We start from the raw sequence: 23,511 nt of genomic DNA, 5'->3' as shown, positions 1-23,511 counted from the left end.
AAACCAAAACTTGTTGAGAATTCAGAGCAGTGTTTGGCCATGTTCACTCCTAATATATCAGATTTTTTGTATCGATATGTGGTAATGGATGAAACATGGATCCATCACTTCACTCCGGAATCAAAACGGTCATCATCTGAGTGGGCTGCAGCCGACGAACCACGTCCAAAGCGTCGAAAGGTACAGCAGTTAGCTGGGTAGGCTATGACTTCAGTATTTTGGGATGCGCATGGAATATTGTTAATCGACTATCTCCAAAAGGTAGAGACACTCAAAAGCGAATACTACATAGAGTTGTTGGATTATTTGAATGCAAAAATCCAGAAGAAACGGCCTCATATGTCGAAGTAAAAACCACTGTTTCGTCAAGACAATGCGCCAATTCACAAGTCGATGGCAAAGATGGTAAAATAGAACGAATTACACTTCGAATTGCTTCCTCATCTACCGTATAGTCCAGATATCGCTCCCAGTGACTACTGGCTATTAGCAGATCTCAAAAAAAGTTCGTCGGTAAAAAATTCAGCTCAAATGAAAAAGTAATTTCTAAAACTAATGCTTATTTTGATGTAAAAGGCAAATCCTTATACAAGCATGGCATCGAGAAGTTAAAGAAGCGTTGAAATGGTTGTAATGCTCTTGAAGGAGATTAAATTGATGAATAAAATCGATTTTTGGCAAAATAAATGTGTTTTTCTTAGTAAGTCACATGACTTATTGAGTGATGTGTTATCTTAGCAGAATGAAACTGTGTGTTAAGTTCATTTTATAAAATTGTAATTTAATTTTTGTACGATTGAGATTTTCAAACATCCGCTTTGTACCCGTATATTGAATATTTTTGTATATACAGTATCGGTTAATATGTGTTGAAAAGGTTATTTTTCAATGACACCGAGAAAAAAAAGTAGTTGTAAAGAAAAGTCAAAAATGTACAAAGGTAAAAATAAAAAGTGAGGGTTAACACATTCGTCTCATGGCAACAAACATAAAATACAGTCCACTAACCATATCAAATGGTTAAACATGCGTTTATTAGTTTTACCTGTTTGTTTGTATGCTTGTATGATTACAGATTACAGAGCAATGCTTTGATCAAAATATCTGATTATCCTGAGTAGATTTGCCAGGATTTATATATTTCTATTTGTATCCTTTACATAAAAGTAAGAAATATAGAACAAGTGGGCGAACTATGTAAGCACACAACCATCAACTATTCTGTACATATTAAAGACACTGAGTATTATGTCTTTAGAGTTGGCTATACTAAAAAGACAAAAATAAATTACCATTTCAAAAAATTAAAAACACGCTTGTAACAATAATGAAACTAAGAAGTAGAACATAATACTTGCAATTAGAATAAAATTACTGATGAAAAAAATTAATGTCAATATTATAAAAGCGCGGGATACTTTATATGACATTTTTAATTTTCAGTAATCGAAAAAATCACTCGGATAGTCCCCGGACCAGGAATCAGACTCTATTGGTTCCAACACGCAAAGTGGGATTAAAAGAGTATCATGAATTCCTAATATTACAGAAATCATTACATCCGATGATGTCGATGAAGTAGAATCATATAAGGATTCTACTTCAAATCTAAATTTTCGCTTGTTTTTTTTCTGGCAGATCTTTATAAGGTGTTGAACATTCAATTATTGATACATCTTCATCTGAACGGGTACGTCTCAGTAAGTTTAGAGAGAAGCAACTTGTGACACCTTATTATTTATCTCGTGCAAAGAGAATGGACTATAGTAACGAAAAGTCGAATTCATGTAAATAGCTCATGAATTAAAGAATGTCTAGCAATTAGTTTTAGTTGAGACTTATCATATTGGATATGTGATGCTATTAATCTTAACTCCTTAAAAAATGGACTTTATTCACGTGGTTAATAACGTTTCTAGAAGTAATGTTACTTGACCATTAGATATTTTCAGATAAGAATTAATGAATTCTCATAAAAGACTTAGTGTTCACATTTTATGTAATAAATTAAATTTGACGTAGGTATTTCTTCAGGTAACGGTTACCAATTTCAATTTAGAACCGACTCCATAACGTCGAAGATTTTAGAGAATATCATCTTATCACAGTTTCAACTTCTCTGAGATCTCGCCATTCCATAAAAAGCTGATACTCGTATTCATATCTCGACCTAAATTTTGCTAGCTTGTGCTGCTAATTCTAATATGTTTTTAAGAACATCTGGATTTTCTTCTGAGTACATTTTTAAAACTAACATGGATTAAACTGACAGAAAATAAAACAATGGCGATAATAAATATATCGTTGCTATGGAAATGTTAATAATATTTGGTACAATACGTTCTAAATCATTTAATTCTTCTCGTTTTTAGCGTTGCTTTCAGATAAGTATAATAAAAAGTATCATTCATTACGTCCAGAAATTTATTTTTCCGTGCTTGAATGAGAATGTGTCACGCGCACACGGAAAACCAATCCCTAAAAATTCTTCAACTTTGTGTTAAATACTTTGTAATATTGGTTTTATGTAGATTTTCTAACACAATAGTTGGGCTATAAACTTTTTACCAAAAAAGTAGCTATTGTTTTAGAAACGTCTTCTGTATTTTGATAGATTTTGAAACATCCATATACTTAAATTTGACTACATTGAAAATATTCTAAAAAATGTGATCATTTTTCAATTCAATTTCATATGACATTTTTTACGTAAGGTAAGATGCAGATTACGACAATGTCTTGAATCACGTGATGCGTTGCACGATTTGCCGTCCCTGACTGTGCTAACCGTATGCGGTGGACACGCCCGCTTACGGCAGCCTGTCAATAATTGACAAGATTCTAGCAGGAAATCGGAAGAAATTCCAGTAGAACAGGCATTATCTTCCACCAACACTAAGCAACTCACACATTTGAGGCTCACACTGGCTAAAAACTGTATATATTCGGTGCGGAAGTTTGAATGCATCCACCGAATATTTCAAATAATGCATGGTTCCTCTATCATTTGTTTCAGTCTCTATTGAATTTTCTTGATGGAAAAAAATTGGAAAATAAGAGAAGTCGAAAACAATGTCTCTAAATTTCTTACTAATAAAAAACGGTAGAATTATAAAACTACCCGCAAAATACTTGAATAACAACGATTAAAAAACATTATTGAAAAATTTTAAAAAAGGCACCTTCAGATAACCCTATATATTCAAATATTCCGTTTTATACTTTTCCGAAGCAGTTTTTAAAACCTTATGTTCGATGTTGGTTTTTCATCTTTTAATTTGACGTTTTTTAAAATTATCTTCAAGGTTCGAACAAGTAGTAGCTGAATGCTGTAACAGGCAATTTTCATTCCACGTGTAAAAAAATCTCCGAAGGGGCAGCACCCGCAAGAGCCCCTGTATTTATTTACAGTCTCTAATTTGAGTTGATTACAACAATAAAACTAATAATAACTTGTTAATATTTGCAGCTAGAAATAAATATTATTATTACTGCTCACTTTTACTAATTATAATGTAATTAAATATTAAGAAAGCAATTCTTTTGATAGTGAATTAGTGAAAAATATCCATTACCTCCCAATAAAAATTCTTTGACACTGTTTTGGAAAACGTAAGTAACACTTACCAAAAAGTTATCGATTACTCTTGACGAAGCGACAAGCTGTGAGTCAACTTACCACCCTAGGGTGGTGATAATTCATGCCATGTAAAACTTTCTACATACCAACAATTATTAAAATTGCGTGATTCTTTGAAACATAGGAATTTCATTAATTAATATTAAGTTATGGGGTGATTTGATGTAAACAACACACCAATTTATTTGTTTTCAACGATATAATTAACAACCTCATTGAATCCAAAATAAGAACATTCGAAAGTATCAACATACGGTTTATTAGAATCAATTTAACGCAAGTTAATCGATTTTTAAAAAATTTCATCACGTAAGATGCTTTAAGGTCACTAAATGCATCAAGTTTCATTAATTAATAACAAAACAATTATTTCAACAGCGTATACTTAGTACTGAAAATGATAAAAGTAATATACAGTCTAGAAATAAGGAACCACAAACTAAATAATAACTAACCTAATAGATACACGGTAAAAGAGCGGTTGCATATTATTGAAAACGAAAAAAAAATATAAATAGTACGGTGACTACATTTGTAAGAAGGTTAATAACAGATGTTAAATTTGATGCACATGAAGTTTTGAAAAGTTTTGTATTTATTGGTGAAAAAAATTTCAAAACAATGATAAGATCTGAATCGTTTTTGATCAAATGTAAATAATTCAGAATGAAGGAACCACAATAGACGAAAATTGTATTATTCAGTGAGCAGAGCATGTTAGGTTTTCTAAAAGTGCCATATTAGAAATGAAGATCAGTTGAATAAAAAAATGGTTAAGTCTGAAATATAAGAAAATGTTATTTCATTTAAAAATATAAATAAATCATCAAAATTATCTGTATGTGATATGCTTTAACAGAATAATGTATTGATTTGTCATCACTTCCTTCATAGGTTTCTTATTTGGAACATTTCATAGTAAGATTAGGTACCTATATAGAACAGGAAATTTCCAAATTGTATGAAAAAGGCCATATTTTTCAATAGACAACCTATTATAGTTAATCCTCAATCTGAGAAGACTAATTTCAGTACTTAGAAATCAGATGTGGTATAAAAATCATGGAAGTATTTGTATAATATTTTATTAACATTAATTGTAAGAAATATTTATTTTGCATCGACTATATCAAAATTGTCAATTACATTGTTTATTATTTGTTATTTCAATAAACACTAAATAAATTTATATAAATTAAGTTATAAATAAATATAATAGAAAGATTGTTGCACAGCTATCCATTTAGGAAGGTGAAGCATGACCTTTATCTACCTACATCATGTTCAGAATTAATTAAGGGCTCAATGTTTTACAATACAAAAAATGCACAATCACTTGCCAATTGAAATCAAATCGATATCATCTTTTCCCGCATTTCGCAATAATTTGAGGGCATATTGTAAATTGGCTTCTACTCTGTAAACGCCTTCTATTCTAATTGAAACTTGGGTTTCTAGGTAAATAATATACAAGTATGGCGAGAATGATTACCACAAGGGTGATAGGTTAAGTTGACTTACAATCCTTCGTCAATCGATACCTTTTTGATAATCGTTACTCGTGTTTTTCAATTTTTTATTACATCAACAACGTCGAACTAACTTAACTGACTTAAAACTTTAATAATATTGATTGATATCTATATTAATAGTTTAATTATTAGAATTATTAACGTTGTATGAATGTTTTTCCGTTTTATCCAAGTATAATTCATGGTATGTAAGTATATTTACTAGTTTCGAACTATATTACCAGCTCTCGCTATTCTTCGGTCGCAAAATTGTTCCCCTATAGTAAAAATATTTAATTCTTGTTAATTACTGTTGAAATAATTGTTTTGTTATTAATTCCTGGAATGAACTCGATACATTTAGTGACCTCAGAGCTTCTTACGTAATGAAGCTTATTAGAAATCAGAATAAATTGCGTTAAATTGATTTTAATATACCGTAATTTGTTACTTTTGAATGTTCCATTTCATATTTAATAAGGTTATTAACTGTATCGTTAAGAATGAATTTATTTCTAAGAATAGTTTTATATTACATGATTTCCTTGGAGAAATATAAACGTTTTCATAAATTAACTGTTATTATCATTAAATTACCCCGTGATTTAATATTTACAAAACTCCTACACTCTTTCAAAGAATCTCAAAATTCTAATAATTGTTGATAAAAATGTTCCATTTGTTATGGACGTAGCGTCAACCGCATATTAATAAATACAGAGGTCAGCATAATTCAGGCAGCAAATTTTGCTTTAAAAGAAAAAATGAACAGTAAAAATTACAAAAAGGATTCAAAAAAGGCAGATTGGTTCGACTACTCAACTAACACTAGAGCCAATGTTTCCATATTTTCGTTAGTTATTACAGACACCAGTCGTCTAGAACGCGGCGCTTTTGCAACAGAGCCTGTTGTTAAGAATTTCTACAATGTCCACACTAGCGGCGAGTTCGGAAATTTTTGTTGACATTTTGACGTTTTATCATGACACACACACACAAGTTGCTGAAGCACGAACATGTGTTAATCTTTTTCGACAGCGATGCTAGACTTAGCATGAGCGTTGCTGAACTTACCTCTGTATCATCGAATTTTCTTGTTCTGACAGAACAAATTCTTCTTGAACACTACTAATAAATTTCGTAATTCTATTAACTTCGTCTATAATTCAGTCCTGAAACTCCTGTTTTGTGATTTTGTGGAATATCTTTCTATCTCTATTTTTACACAACCCCATAGAAAAAATCTAGAGATGTAAAATCTGGAGACCTTGGGGGCTCTATTGGTCCTACGAATCCTCCTCGCAGGAAAACAATGATTTAAAAACTTGCGGAAATCACGTGCATCCACAATCGTATGTTTACTGTTGAAACTTGAATCATGTAAATTTAACCATTAAATCTTAACAACGTAATCTTTTAATTTACCACATTTCTATTAGGTAACAATGAAATTAACTTATTCTACCTACAATTCACACTACAGATCAACAAGTGTCGTGACGTGACTTTTGGTAGTTTGAATGAGCGTGCATTTCTTCTTAGGATTGTGAAAAAGCATCTTAGAACTAATAATAATAATAATGCATTCCATGTTTCATCTCCAAGTTTGCACCTCAGCTTATTGCACAAATATACACATACAAAAAGCGCGCTCTGGCTAAATGGAAGTATCGGAAATCGTTTTTAGTTATTTATAAACTTGCTTGGAATTATAACCTCTGGTGGTATTCATTTACTGTTTGATTATGGTTTTATAAAATTAGAACATCTGTGATGACATTTTCGCTATTTGTTGGCCGGCATTATATATATTACTGAGCTCTCGTTTCATCTCCCATCCGATGAAAATCAAAATTTCTCTGCGTTGGGTTTGAATTGAAGTGGACATCATTTATATCTAAAACTTTTTTCTCAAAATTTGTTGTACAAAACGTCAAAAACGTCAAAAACGTCAAAGATGATTTTCGATAATTAATTGTTATTGTGTTTTTCGTGTTATTCTTTTCTACCTAGAGATACAGTTTACCAAGTACCGGGTGAGTCACCTAAAATATTGAACTAATAATTTTCAATCCTAGTAGCAAATTCTTAAAGTAAATTATGTAATAAATTCGTAATGATTACGTAGAAATAATCATTTACGACCGCTGCCATTACTGAGTATCAAATAGTATCAGACTTTCCAAATGGAATTTTATAATAATCACATTTCATGTTACAAAAACTAACAATTACTTCACCATGTTAAAACTAGTCTCGTCACCATGTTTGCTTGTTATCAATTAAATCGGCATTTAAAATATTACTATTTGAGTTTTTTGTTAAAAGTAGGAATATATAAGTACTTCAAAATAATCAGGCTATTATTTCGCCGATTTTTCATTTAAATACCTTTATAGTTTTAAAGAATTACGTTCAAATTATTGTGGACGATGTAGAAAACTATAAATATTTAACTGCATGCTATGAAAAATTTATTTGAATAATCTTTATGGTAATTTAGAATACATTATGTTTGAAATTATCCATAAATAATATGGAAAGATAATATCTAATGTAGTCTTAGTACAATAATATATTTCGTGATTTAAAAAAAATACTACATAATCCAAGGAACCATTGAAGCAAAAATATATTCAGAGTAGCCTATTCTTTTATTAATTTATTTACTGAAAGCAAGTTTCTCCTCTTCTATCTTCTGTAAAGTACTAGTCATCAAAAGCACTTGAAGCTGTATATCCATAATAAATGCAATTGTTAGTAATAATATTCTTATACATTAATGCTTCTTAGAAGAGACACATTTAGTTTGATCTTTCCGTATTTTTGGAAAATTGATATTTATTTCTTGAAAAACAGATTCGTTTATTAGATATCCAAGGTACGTGTTACTGGCTGTTCAATGAGTTTCACTGTTTAATAAGCGATGTGTGATTAGGCTCATAGTTTTTGAAGATAATCGATGCGCCCAATTCCATGACTCACAAAAAATACTCGCCCTTATTTTTCCGGCCGATGAAACCGTCTTCGCCTTTTTCGAAGCATGTTTACCCTTTTAATCAATTGCTTTGACTGTTTTATTTATTAAAGGTGGTGGTACATACAGGTTTCATCTACAGAATGCGCTTTTGGTCCAAGGTTTCATCTACAGAATGCGCTTTTGGTCCAAGGTTTCATCTACAGAATGCGCTTTTGGTCCAAAGTCATCAAAGGTGGTACCGAACACGTAGAAAGCTTACGAATGCATAATTCTTCAGTCAGTTTGTGGTAAATTATTTCATTGGAGCATAGAGTTTTCGCGTACTTGGGTTTTTTTAAAATCCAAGAGTGGGGTATTCATTTTATTAATATCCGGGTAGACCTGGGCTCCCGGGTATCGTCAATTATGAATAAAACTTCATATTATCTACTTGTTCCGTTTCATTCAATATTTATTGATAGAAAAAAATTTAACTCAAAGTTCTTCTAAACAACTGATGTAAACTTCAAACAAAAATAAACTTTTTTCGACGAATGAGAAAACGACAATCACATCACATGAGGCGAAAAACGACCTTCACACGCGAATTATATGCAATATTTTTTCTATTACCGAAAATTATATCATAATACATAAGTTATTTTAATGGTAATTATCCTTACAAAACATATTATATATTTATTAATATTTTGAGAATTTTCATCAAGATTAGAACAAATTAACAAAACAATTGACGAATTTGTGTTATTTGTCTACTCTTTTCTTCGACATGTATAAATGCCACCTAAAAATAATTATTATTACATGAGTAAAAAAATAAAAAATTATTACAGCGCGACTCGATCCTAGTACCTCCCGCATGTGAGCCTTGTACTCTAGCCACTACACTACGGAGACCTTAATAATACGTTTCTTTATGTACTTGGGAGTAAACTTAAGTTTTACGCACTCGAAAATCTTTCTAAAGTACGTACTTTACGCATGGTAGTAGAAAATAATTATTTTTATAAAATAGACAAACAATTATCTGTTTTCGGCTTAGTGTTGTTGTTTGCTAACAAGGGTAGAAGGCTGGTAGAACCTGTTTGGTGGCGTTATTAATGGATCCATTTAACTGCGTTTCAAAGGAAGTGACAGTCATTTCGAGCAACATGATATTATCATTATAATCATCACTTGAATTGTCTTTATCTCGAACATCAGTTTCCAAACAAATGCACCAGTAGATTTTCACCATATGCAATTATGCTAGCTTTCGAAGCATTAGGCATTTCACTATATGTCAAGGTGGCGGGGTTGTGTAAATATTTGCAAAGTGAAAAAAGTCCTATAGCTTTTCGCTATGTGATTCTTTCTTCCAGTGCTGAATACAATTCATCTGACAAAGAAGTTCGAATTCTACGAATCGTTTTTAATAGAGCCGAAACTATAACGTCGTATATAAGTAATATTTTCGGCTCAGCGACTCCACTGCCAATTCATCAGAACTGAATTCCAAGTTCTGCAAAACTTCTTCGTTCCAAGGATAACTCATTTCAGCGAAAGCTAACTTCAAAACTTTTAACTTGTGTACTTTGTCTATTACCACCATACTAAGTTTATTGGTCCCAATAAGTACTTTTCAGGTTATTCCGCAACTTGGTAAGATTAGGATAACCTTACAAAAACCTAATGAGGATAACACGCAGATCAGTAATGAGGTCCTGATCAAGTTTAAATTATATGGTCCTTACCAGGTTTACCTTATATGGTACTGATCAGGATTGCCCCATAAGATCCTCATCAGGATTGCCTCATAAGATCCTTATCAGGATAACCTTATATGGCTCTGATCAGGATTACTTGGTCCTTATCAGGATTGCCTTGGACTGCTCTAATCAGGATTACCTAACGTATTCCTAATTAGATTTTCCTTCTGGTTTGTATTGGAGTAGAAGGTTCACACAAGCTAATATTATTTATTAGAATACTTTATTAATCATAGAAACTTTTGATAAAAGCAAAAAATCACTTTAATAAAAGTACAAATCATAACTTGTTTCGACAAACTCTTTCTTGATCACTACACTCGAATTTTTTTTGTTTATTTCAATTATGAATTTACTATAAACTCAGTCATTTGTACTATAACGTACAAAATTTCAATGTTGAGCACAAATTTTCTGTACTTGTATCAACCATCAGTTTAAGAACTAAAACAACTGCACATTTTCCCTCTCTGTAGGTACGGGCCGTTGTTATATATATGAGCGACAAGTCTAAGCAAATCACTCTATGCCCATTTCATACTTCCAAAGCAATAGATCGGCCACCAACACACATCTATATAGTAATTATCTTGAGGTAATAAGAAAAGCATTATTTTTTAATCACTACACTAGATTGTTCTTTTTTTCTTTATTCCACTGTGTCTTTAGGTTACTCTCCACATTTCCGATACATTTGTATCACATGAATAAGTATAAAATGGATTAAAAACCCACTAATTTGTTGGAATAAAATGAATTTGGTTTTCTATTGTTTCATAGAAAAAACTTGCTGCCAACAGTGTTGCCACAATTTAAAAGCTGAATGTAAAAATTGAACTAGAAAATGTACTAGATTGTACCAACTTCAAACAAATTTAATAAAATTATAGAAAGATGTATAAACATAAGTTTAAATTAATTTTTTTTCCAAAAATGTTATAGACTGTGTCAATTATTATTTTAAGGATGAAAAATTTATATAAAGTTTACCGATAAAATTAGCAATGCAGTACAAAAATCTCACGATCTAAATATAAATCAACTTGGCTCTGTTTTCTAATTATTGTTACAATCCAGTACAATTTCTAGTTTATTTTACTACGAAAATATAAAATAACTTTATATTTGCGAACGCAGGGAAAATGTATTAGAAAAAAGGAAAAATGTACTAGCGTATATAATACACTAAAATGTACTAAAACTGTACAATTGTACTATCTCTGGCAACACTGGCTGCCAACACAATTCATTTCTAACAAAACACTTTCACTCTCAAATAAATAAATTAGCAGCGACAATATTTGACAGTAGTAATGTCATATAACTGGATGTAAACCAATAAGACAGAACGTTCGTTAAATCTGAACGCTTCCAATAAAAACACTGATGAAATAATAGAAGCGATATATTACGATGTTAACTATATTCAGAAATTTCTATTCGCGCAAAGATTTAGATCTGGTTTAGATTGATATAAACTTCTCTTTATATTATTGAAGAACTGCCTCTCTTTAGTTTAATATCCTACTCAACAGCTAAATGAATAATCAATTTCTAAAAGTAAAATGAGAGTACTTTTGTATTGAAATTGATAGGAGGTAACAAATATTTGGTTTAAAATTAGTGATTTGGTAATAGAAATATTCGGGAAGAACTGACTTTCCAAATTTCTTGAAACAATATTATTTTTCCATTAAGGTAAATCTGAGAGATTTTTTGTATGACCACGATCAGGAAAGCCTGAAGAAAAATTAATTTATTATTATACGAGTCAACCTAATGTGATCCTACTGTGGACCTTGTCAGTATAACCTGATAAGAAATATTTTCCATTTCAATAAGGTGATCCCTTTATGGACATGATCGGGGACACCAGATGAAAAATTAATTTATTTTAAATGGTATTATCCTGATGAATGCGTGCATCGAGCGCACAGATTATATAGGAGAGAGCATCGAGCGCACATTTGAGGTATAAAGACTGTTTCTTCAATCCCTGTATTTAGCTTGAAATGTTTATTACCGTAAATAAAAGAAGAAAACTCCTAACCTAACTTAACTGAACCTAACCATTCTTAAATTAAAAGGTTTTTGATGGAAAATACAAAATGCATTTTTTTATTATTTTGAACCTAATACCAAAAATAATTTTTTCTATCAATTTGCTCATTTTGGAAAATCTTATATGTTGATTATGATTTTTCGTTTTGTCCTAATGATATTAATTATTCAAAAGTTCGTATGTTTGCCCATCTCTAAGACTCACTTCGGCAGACCAAATTTTCTTGTGCGCTCGTCGAACGATCTTCATGTTGTTGGTCGTTACATATAATGTAAATATTATTTTTAATTAATACCCGGGTACCATAGTTTTTCGTTAAATATCACCTGATTTTTTTTGAAAGTTGTCTGAAAAATTGAAACCAACAGATCAAAATAAAAGATAAAATAAGCATAACAAAAGAAGTGACATGTGGAGTGCCTCAAGGAACGGTCTTGGGCCTATTGTTATTCACTACACACATGAATAATATTATATTTTTATTGGAGAAAATGGGACAAATCATCAGCTTCGCTAATGATACTGAGGTTGTATATAAGGACACAAACTGGTACAATTTGAAATAAAAGCTGAAATGGATTTTGTAGAAATTAAAACTATAAATTATTATAGGTGGGTTTCAAAGAACAGTTTATCTACCATTCGGTAGCCTCGAGACAGCTATTCCAAAATTTGATATAACAAAACAAAATTCTTTCACAGTAAATCGAGCAAATGAAATTAAATATTTGGGTTTAATGTTAGATCGTACTTTGCAATGGAAAACTCATGTGGACTATATAACAAAAAAATCAAGGAGTAAGATTTAGTTTTAAAAAAATTATCCAATTCTAAGATAGTGTGTGTTTCAAAAACACACTATAATGCACTAACAGTTTCGCAAAATAAATTTTTGAAATTACTTACAATTATAACAGGTATCCCACCGATAAACTCATCGTGACTGAAGTATCAGATATCCGTCAAATATATTATGTACACGTCAATTTATGACAATACTTAAAAAATATATGAAACTAGGAATAAACAAAAGTATGTTGCACCCTTTATGAACAAGAAGATGGGACAGAGATGTTATTTATACTTAGGGACTGTATTATATAACAACTTACCGGATGATATGAAAAAAGAGAATACACTTAATAGATTGAAAACTGTAATAAAAAGTTATAAATGGAATAGACCAAGAAAGAATATCCATGAATTAATTGACAGTTCTTGATCTAAAAGAAACTGAGTACGTATATTGATTGTAATGCCATATTTATACAAAAATGATTTTGTGTTATATAATAAATGGTAGTTTACGTTACAAGTCACGAAAGTGGTGTTTTACTGGACGAGTGGTCAAATTGCGGGGCGAGTCCTGCAAGCCTGCGAGTCCAGTAAAAAACCACTTTTGGGACGTACTACGTACAATATTTTTTTTAAAACGGTCATTGTTGTACCATAAACTTCATATTATTCAGTTTAAAATTTTTAACAAAAACACATATCGTGTCCGGGACTTCGACGGTAATAAATCAAACGTTGCTTGGATGGCCGCCTTAACAATTTCATTTTCCATTAATTCACAATCAAATGCATCATTTTAAATTTTATAATAAATGTCACGTTTTCAACTAAATGTCAAAATATGTTAAGTTATTTTATAGTTTTAAATATTTTATTTAAACTATTTTATCATTTTTTTCATTGAAGATGATAGGCCCGAAAGTAAATAAATAACTTTCTGGCTCGGTCCCACAAAATGAGATTTTCGGACCTAAAAATAAACAGGAAAGTACTAATTTCTAGCTCGTTTTAAAAAAAAATTTACTCCACTTTTTTGATTTCTTTCATTTCTTATATGTAACAGTTAACTTAGATAATATAAGGAATAAGTACTTAATTGCTTTTATATTTATTTACTTTTTATTTGATGAAATGTGTTTATTGAAGCAAATATTTCAACTCAATGTAATTAATTATAAAAGATATTTTTATGTCAATAAACAGTATATATTTCTGATTGGTCGGGGCCAGGTAGCAGTACGTTCTGCCATTGTAAAGTCAGAGTAATGTACGTTTTGCAAGTGAGTTTAAAATGCATGTGTACGCCAGATAACAGTACATATTGTACGTTATGCCAGAAAATTAAAAGCACGTCAGAGTATATTTAAAGATTTATTACCATAATGCAATACAAAAATTACGAAAAGTAATCACATTAATACAAACTAAAAGGCATATTTAGTAGGACCTAAAAGACTAAGTATAATTTATTAGTTGCTAGTGTCCGCTGCCATTCGATTTTGCATTTGCTATGTTATTTTCCACATTTACATATAAATTCCGTTTTCTCTTTAATATTCTTGTTTTTTTTTGCGTAACGGCTGGTCTTCCACTAGGCATTCTCTTACTGCCTCTTGTAATACCAGGTTTTCTCGTTGGCAATGGTTGTTGGTTGTACACGAATTGCTATACGACAACGCCTTAAAGGGATACTGGATCCTGTCGTGCATAAAAAACTTCATATCATTTGCGCACATTATTATGTAATACAGTATTAAAATCAATTTCAACTCATAAACGTGTGCTTGCTTGCTTAAAACGACACGTGGCGAGGAAGCAAAAACAAAGGCGCGGGGGTATGCATCTGCTGAGATCGCAAAATGTACATCCATTTGAGATATGCAGAGCAATTCGTACTGTTATTTGGTGAGAGGAAATTCGGTGGCAAAATGTACATTTATTTGGCGCCTGCATAGCAATGTGTACTGTTATTTGGCATCGACCAATAAAATAACTCTATCCCTCTATCAAATACATGTACCTTGTGCTTATATGCATTAGGGTACCCGGTCCCGAAAACCCTATTGGAGTATTACCGAATATTTAAATTAGTGGTACTACATTTTGCATGTTATATAAATGAAAAAACTAATGTAAACCATTTTAAAAATAATTTTTTTTTCAGGTGAGTTCTGAAGTTTACAGTAAGTGTATTTGAAAATTATTATCATGCTGACAAGTAATATACAGAATGACTATAATCATACCATTTGTATCAATATAATAATTTACGACACTAGTAATTTTAAATATATTTTAATTTTAGTTTAGTTTCATTAAAACAAGTCTTTTATGTTCTTATACAATTTATAATGCCAATGTACCTAGTTAATAGTTTAGTCACGTAAACTATATTGACTTTGACCTATGGTGTGCATGATGGAGTAGTTGTTAGTGGAATGCTAAATCAACAACATTTGATAATGATGGTGTTTGATACATTATATTCGAAAAAACTTACCCACCTATTTTATAAACAAATACTATGTGAAACATCTATCTTACCAATTGTACGACAACTTTATTAGCTGTTGTCAAATATGAGATGAAAATAAGAAATAATTAGTATCAAAATTTTTACTTAACATAACTATCAAAAATTAATAGAAGTAATACTACGGGAATATAAAATACTAATAATAATAATACATCGAAGACTGAAAAAGTGGAACCAGAAATAGTGGAGTGTATAAAAAATTGGAACCTTTTTTATAAGGAAAATCAACAGTAGATTCCATTTACTTTACAACAATTCTATCGAAAAATGCTGTAAGCACAATATTGGAATTTAATTTCTCTCCATCGACTGTCTGAAAAAGAGGATAATTTATTATGATGGGCATGGAAAAACTGTAAGTAACCCAAAAGTTAATATGATTGGTTGAAATGCTAAATTCTATGAAATGGGGGATTATAAAAGAGGTACCATCTGAAAAATTTGAAATAAATGCTGGAGTAAGGCAAGGTGATAAACAATCAAAACAATTAATACCATATGCTGATGATTTAAATCTAATAGCATAGGATCGAAAAAGTCTTGAAGACACTTTAGAAAAGTTGTAGGGGAGACAGGATTGACAATGGATCAGATAAAGACAAACTATATGGAAAGAAGGATGATCACAAACCAGAAACATTTAAGGTAAATGACCTAAGCTTTGAAATAAGCACCTTTAACTACTTAGGAACTATGATAATCAACAAAAATGACTCAAAGGATGAGTACATCATAATGCAGAATAACAGAATAAGCCCAGCAACCCAATTGAAAGTCTAGAAGATTTCGATAAAATTAGTAGAACATACACTGCGGAAACTAGGAGACTAACAAATATGGACCAAGATCAACTAAGGATATATGAGAGGAAATAATTAGGAAAGTTCATAGACTATCGAAAGGGGAAAATTAGTATAGAGAACCTATGAACTTTGAAAATAAAAATATATTAGAAAATGAGGATATAGTAAATACAATTAAGGAAAAATGTTATGATGATTTGCACACATTAAAATTATAGAAAAACTGAAGACTAAAAAATGTATGGGAAGATTCGATTGTACAAGTCTAGGAGTACGTGACTGGAACAAACAGATGCAGGACAGAAAAAAATGGAAAACAATTTTTTTGCTTTCGCTACTATGTTCTTGTTTCGTACTTTATGATATAAGGTTTGAGTTAACAACGTGTAGCCTTGTATTATGGTTTTATTCTAGGTGAAAATGCTGCTGAAACTGTTTTCATGTTGAAATGAGCTTACATAGAAAAAACTCAAGCAGAGGTATTGTATATTCAGTTTAACACAACAACATCAAAAATTTGAAAAAAATGGAGATCTTGTGTTAGGCACAGACCGTCGGGTGACAATTGATCAAGTGTCAGTAAGTTGGGATAAAAAGAGTTTCTGCGAAGATTTTTTCTCATGTTTTCACTGATAATAAGAAAGGAGTTGATAGAATTGAAAAATATACTTCAAGAGAACAGTTCCAAACTGAGCAGGATACCAATTTCACAACTTTGAGAAGGTGAAGAAAAAACTAAGAAGGAGCTCTCTGTCTTGTATTTGTCGTTATGAAGGGTATATTAAAAGGGATGACATTGTTTTGTAAGAACTTTGAAATTTATTATTTTATAAAAAATAATTTCGGTTATAACCTCAATATTACGGGTGCAGTGTATTCAGCAGTTTATCAGTTTATCCAGATAAAGTTACACACGGAATTATGTTATGAACCTTTGCGTTTTTGTTAAATATTTATAGTGGTTAAAGTATAGAGCGGGGTAGGATATAAAATTGACCTGTTGCTTGAAAGGAACAGTAAATATAACTTTTGGATATATTATTTACGATTGAAGTATACGAAAATGGGAAAATATATACGAGGGTTGCTACTTAAGTTTTGAGATATGGAAAAACTGATGTGAATATGTCAAATCTGACATTGCCTTAATAAGGTTTGACATTTTTAATGATGAACGTACTCAGAACTTGTTGTCATACGAGTGCTATTTGAGTTGTTTACAGATACATGAACCATTCATCTTGGTAAAAAAATGGAATTAATCGCGAACATTTTCAGGGATTGATTTTTTATGACTTTTGAGGTGAATTAAACAAACAGCAGGGTGCCGATCAAATCGCTTCAACTTTTGGTGATGAAGCACCATCTCGAGCCACCGTATTTCACCGATATTCCAATTTCAATCGTGGTTGCATTTTGCTATAGGATGAATTTCGTGAAGGTCGTCCAAAATCGCCTGTTGTGCCAGAAAACATCGATGCTGTGCGTAAACTGATATTTCAAGATCGTCATGTGACATACCATGAGATTGAGACATAGTTGGGCATTGGTTCCACTCGCATACATTCAATGCATCAACATTTGGCTGTCAAAAAGATTTGTTTGCGTTGGACATCGCATAATTTGACAATCGTTCATAAAAGCTCGTGTCGATTGGTGCAAATAAATGCTGAAAAAATTCAATCGCCGTACTTCAAAAGACATCTATAAGATCGTGACAGGCGACAAATCATCTATCTATGCATATGAACTCGAAACTAAATAATAATCGACTATATGGGGCTTTTAAGATGTGTCAAATCCAACAAAACTTGTTCGCACATGAAACTCGTTTTCAGAATAACGGAAGATGTCGCTACCATTCCATTAGAGCAATGTAGAACGGTCAGTTCTGAATGTTGCACCAACATTTGTTTGCCAGAATTGTTCGAACAAATCAGGGAAACCAATCACAGAATCATGTTCCACCACGACAATGCGAGTTTCCACACATTAGCTTAAATAAAAACATTTTTGAGCAGTCAAAACATCTAACATAGATCATCCGCCGTTCAGTTTGTGTTTTGCATCCAATTATAACTTTCTATTTGTGCAAATCCAAAGTAAATTGCGTATGCAAAAGCAGCAGAATGTTGTAAGCGATTTGTAGAACCAGCGAGAACCAACAAAGTGTTTTTCGATCAATTGTAACAAGTGATGAAACTATTGTCTTTTACTATAATCATACATTCAAAAGATATTCCCTGCAAGTGAGAGAGCGCGTGTTAAAAAATGCAAAGGTCACGTAAAAGATAAAAAAAGTGATGACTATAATATTTTGGGATTTCGAAGGTATCCTTTTGATTGAATTTAAAAAATCTAATACCACCGTGAACAAGGCATATCACTCTGACTGACTAAGGCAGTTGCGTCAAAAAAGCATCGAAAAAAGTCAAGACAAAATCATCCGACCTTTGCGCTTGCTCCATGACAATGCTTCAGTCCACACTGCTTTCCTTTCCAAGGCTACTGTACACGAATGTGGCTTCACAGAGATTTAACACAGACCATATAGTCTTGATTTGGCCCCGTCCGACTATTTTTGATTCACAAAACTGAGAGCCGAGTTTACGGTATACGAACATCATATTTTATAGTGCCATAGAAGCTTTAGTCAGACATTCTAAAAAGTGTGTAGAAATGAAGAGAGAATATATTCAAAAATAATCACAATTGTTTTATTCATGACCTTTCTCTGTATGTTAGGCTAAGAACTCATATACCGCACTATATACTATTTTTGCTGTCCATTTAAAACACATATTGCAGTATAATACGTATCAGCCAATTCCTCATAACCAACTGCAAATTATATCGGATTCCTAAGAAAATATATCTATATATATATATATATATATATATATATATATATATATATATATATATATATATATATATAAATTTAGTACGCTGATTTTAATTTTAACATTTTTTGGCCTCGAATAAGTCATCCACTTCTCGAATATGAACAGAATCAAATAAGGTTAAATTAACATGTTTTATGGGATCAAAACAATCAAAATAACTTTCGATTGAGCTATACACTGGAAATTTTTCATGGAGACAGGTTTTATTAGTGCATTAACATGAAATGCAATTACCTGAATCGTCAATAGTATGATATTGACGTCAGAAACACACTTTAAGGCGGTTACAACAGAGTAGTTGTTGATGTTTTTTTGATATATTATCAGATTACCACTAATTTTGTGCTTTTACGACATGTTAATGGCATTGATCTCTCAAAAAATGTGATAAACAAATAAATCAGCTACGTCTAAATATTACCAAGAATATCTTAATGTCTTTTATCGAAAACGGGTGCTTCGAAATGTTAATAGCCAGTGTAACAAGAAAAAGCCGTATCAAGATGTCGTTAGATATGTTTTGGGTCGGGAATTGGATCAATCAATAACCTGATGCATTTCTAGTAATTAAATATTTTGTTTCTAAGGTCATTTCCAGTCTCCTACACAATATAATGATAAATTTGTTTGGATTCTTTTGTGGTGATATGTAGCTGCTAGGTTTTTTTAGGTCGCCACATTAGAACATCGCTATACCGTAAATAAAAGCTGCAACTATCCAGCCACCTTACAGTTTCTCACTGCGGAAGAATTTATAGCCCGTATGCATTTTGGTAACGAGCGTAAGCTTTCGCAGAGCCGAAAGAACCCAGCTTGTTTCATCGCATTTTGTCCGAAGAATAATTAATTATAAAATAGCATCTGGAATAGAATCCACAGAAAATACGTAATTCCTTCAAAGTTAAGACAGAGCTAAAACAACTTAGAAGAAAGAAGTCAAAACGAAATAAGCTGAAAAATATACATAGTAATTATGACATTACTTTTTACGGACTCGGTCTCCTATTGAATGCTATATGCTAGCGTGTAGTTGTGTGATGTAAAATGGATGTAAATTCGACACTATTGGTAGCACTTATATTACTTGAGGAATAGGTACGAGACGACCGCATAAGTGGAAAAGTCGGGGCAACATTTACCGATTATCTATGAATAGATAGTGTCAATCAAACAATTAAAACATATCGGGAAACTTGTGTAGAGATATATAATAAAGCTGCCATCAAAAAGATATCCGAATATCATCTGAAGAAAAAGCTGCTTGTCACTTTTATGGTATAATGCACAATAACATTGGACTAATTCAATGAACAATTCGTCTTTTTCGTTATCGAATTTCGACATTTTGTGCTGATGCCAAATGTGACGTTTACGCTGCAATGGTTCGAAAGTGAAACGCAGCGGAAAACGTTTGTATGGTGCCTAGGGTGTCCACACGTCAACGTCAGCGTCTGAGAGAGACCACCTCAGTACATTTCTATAGTATGTTTATTATATTGCAAAGTTTGTAAACGCAGTCTCATTTTTTTTCCACGGATAACCTTTTAAACTATTTTCTAAATATCAAGATGCCTGTCCTATGTAGGCTCCTCACTAATCCACCTTATATATCTGCACATTTTTAAAACGTTTTGCTTGTTCTCTAGTAATTTATCAAACGAGTTACTATATTTTTACAATTTCACTATTATTCGAAAAGTGCTTGCGATAAACTATTTGTTTTAACTTTACCAAGAGAATAATAACAAAGGATAGGTCTGAAAATCTAGCAGGCTATGTCACACTCATTCTTCTAATCCATGCTTCACTTTCACCATTTATGTAGAGGGCAGCTGTCACGTTAAATGAAATGATTTTGTCGAATATTTAAAGGAAGTTAGTTCATCAATAACTCTTTGTAGAATTTCTAAGTGCTGATTGAACATATTTAAACAAAAACAAACAGAACTGCAATCGCCTTGTTTCGTCCCATCCTTCTGAAGTGTGATAAATTTTGAGTTGGTACAGGTTAATTTTCTGTGATTTAAACAAATTATATTAAAACATTTGATGTAAGGATCTAAATATTGATTCTGAACTTAATGTCGTATTTTCCATTTGAAAATTTCCAAATGCTTAATTTTCAAAAACTAACATTGAAGCAGTATTAAACCAAGCTCAATTCTTATAAATGAGAATTAAAATCGAGAATTTTGTACCTTCTACAAGACTCGTTTCACTATCCAGAGACACAACATAAGTTTCTCCTTTACATGTAGATGATTTAATGTAAAGTTTTCGATGTGTCAATAAAAATAGCTACATTTTCAAATATGACAATATACGAAACCTCTAAAATGACATGATACTAAATCAAAGTTACTTATTTTTTACCATAGGGGACATAAATATCAACTAGACTTTGACATTATATAAATTCTAATCATTGCTGAAATTTTTGATGGCATAATAAATTCTAAAGGAAAGTCATATTTTTCAATTAAAAGCTCTCGAGGAGGAGACGCGGATGGTAAAAACAGTGCATTCGCCGTAAAGAACGATCAGATATTTGAAGCTCTCCCGACAGCTGCACAACTAACGCCAGTGCTACTCCATACTTTCGTTAGTTGTTACAGATACTGGTCGTACAGAACGTGACGCGTCGGCAACAGAGCCCGTTTTTGAGAATGTCTGGTACGTTTTCACACTGCTGATTTGGTAGCGGCGAGTTCGGAAATTGTTGCAATTCATAGTTTCGTAACCCGCTTTCTTACGCAGATACGACATAACAAAATAACTCTTTCTTGAAGCGTGAACTTGTATCGGTTATTCAATCTGAAAACGCGTCTACTCGACGAGCACGTGTTATCATGACACAGACACAACTGTCTTGTTACTCTAATTTTCTTGAAATGTTTGGCATTATAGGCATAACTGTATCAACAGTTATCTTTTGAACGGTAATAAATTTAACTGAAAACTGATTAAAATTAACAATTTTCATTTTTTATTGAAAATACCTGCAAAAGTATGTCATTTCTACTAAACTATTTGTTGAATCAAATGTATAATAAATGAACGTTAAAAGTTAATGGTACTGTCAATATAATTAATTTTTGAAAATGTAACATGAAAATCATAATAAGCATCATTCGTTTGACATGAAATAAAATAAATTAATAGCACTTTTCACTATTTACGTAACTAGTTTTTCTTTGCATAATATTTTTAATTTGTCTAAAGTTAATTATGTATTGACATCACATTATTCATAATAAATTGAGTTGTTTATTCAATTGAACAGAACCAGTATTTTTTAATTATGATTATAATTTACTAGATTTACCGTCGTTTACAATTCACAGTAGTGAATTTGCCGTGAATGGGGTGTTCAATATTTTGTAAAACAGTAGATATTACAGGCAAGTCGGGAATTTTTTTAAGTTTGTATATTGGGTGATTGGTTTTTTAAGTGCTGCATTTATAGTTATTCTGCAAGTATATAGGTTATTCGGAGTAAGTAAGTAAGGTCTGAATCGTCTTAATTAATCCGATGACGTTTGAACTGGTATTTTTCATGCATCCATGGTATTGTTGTAGTGTGCTAAGTATCCTCAAATGTTTGAAACAATAGATCAGAACACCGGCTACGAAATATAGTAAATTATTCAGTTTTCACAGCAATTTACGAGTATAGACAATAATAGACATATTAGCGACTTGTATAGCTTTGAAGGATGGACGAGAAAATATTCATGTCGACCATCAGTGATCACAGATGATTTGAGCAATGAAGGAGATGGACAGATTAATGAATACCGCCAATTCACAATTTCCGATATGAGTGATATTCTTTTACACAATATCATTTCCAAAAATATGAAATTTCATGAATTAGGCGCAAATTGGGTTCCAATACTGGCTGTTGGAGTACATGAACTGAAAATTATGGTTGATGCCCTTGATTTTTTGGACCATCCTCTTGAAATAGGTGATCAATTTTTAGAGAAGATTTCCACAGAACCCCCGTCAGTCAATGGAATGGTATCACGCAACATCAACGTTAAGTTAAGGCCAATTTTATTTTAGATAGGATTAAATCGACCAACCACCGGACTGTCCCAACTTGGCGCAGGATGATTTTCATTTCTTCCGCTATCTTAGAAGTTTCTGGCGTCAAAACGCAACTGACAGCTAAACGTAATATTAGCTATGCTTAAGTAAGATTGAAAATTTGACAATCAGAAGTTTCGAAGTTGACCGGTTGATGTGTTTGTTACGAGTTTCTTTTAGTTTATCGTCTCGATATTTTCATTAAAAATGCCGCGACCAAGACGATAGAATCTTTTCCGACAAAGCCGTAATGCAACTAGGATTCGAAATATAGATAAAAAAATTGTACTTGATGAGCACCGCGTTAGTATGGTTCGATTTCGTACTTCTCAATCACAAGAGCGAAGCGAGGCAGCCTGCGAAACGACTCTGAGAGATCAACAACTAGATAATTTTCAACGCAAAGGAAGAAATTTATGAAGTACTGATTTGAATCGA

The 23,511-nt window shown here is 31.7% G+C and overlaps 1 protein-coding gene and 1 long non-coding RNA gene across 3 annotated transcripts in view; one reads left to right on the top strand and one right to left on the bottom strand.

Moving 5' to 3' along the window:
• The window catches only part of LOC130895603 (ATP-binding cassette sub-family D member 1), a 137,514-nt gene that overhangs the window by 19,960 nt on the left and 94,043 nt on the right, over nucleotides 1–23,511 (top strand). Inside the window, exon 1 of one of the 2 annotated variants that reach the window (XM_057802998.1) lies at nucleotides 22,296–22,382. The exons of the other annotated variant lie outside the window; for it this stretch is intronic. The gene's annotated coding sequence lies outside the window, so the exon portion shown is untranslated. Of the gene's footprint in view, nucleotides 1–22,295; nucleotides 22,383–23,511 lie in introns of those variants that run through there. 2 annotated transcript variants of the gene reach the window in all.
• LOC130895604 (uncharacterized) lies at nucleotides 11,968–12,895 on the bottom strand. The gene is made up of 2 exons (XR_009059479.1): nucleotides 12,848–12,895; nucleotides 11,968–12,288 (listed from the first exon to the last, which is right to left on the bottom strand). It is a non-coding gene; the product is annotated as an uncharacterized LOC130895604 (long non-coding RNA).

Source organism: Diorhabda carinulata, chromosome 6, assembly GCF_026250575.1.
Source record: "Diorhabda carinulata isolate Delta chromosome 6, icDioCari1.1, whole genome shotgun sequence".
Classification (NCBI taxonomy): Eukaryota; Metazoa; Arthropoda; class Insecta; order Coleoptera; family Chrysomelidae; genus Diorhabda; species Diorhabda carinulata.
The sequence above is the reverse complement of the archived record's forward strand: the minus strand, read 5'-3'. Positions and strand labels throughout refer to the sequence as shown.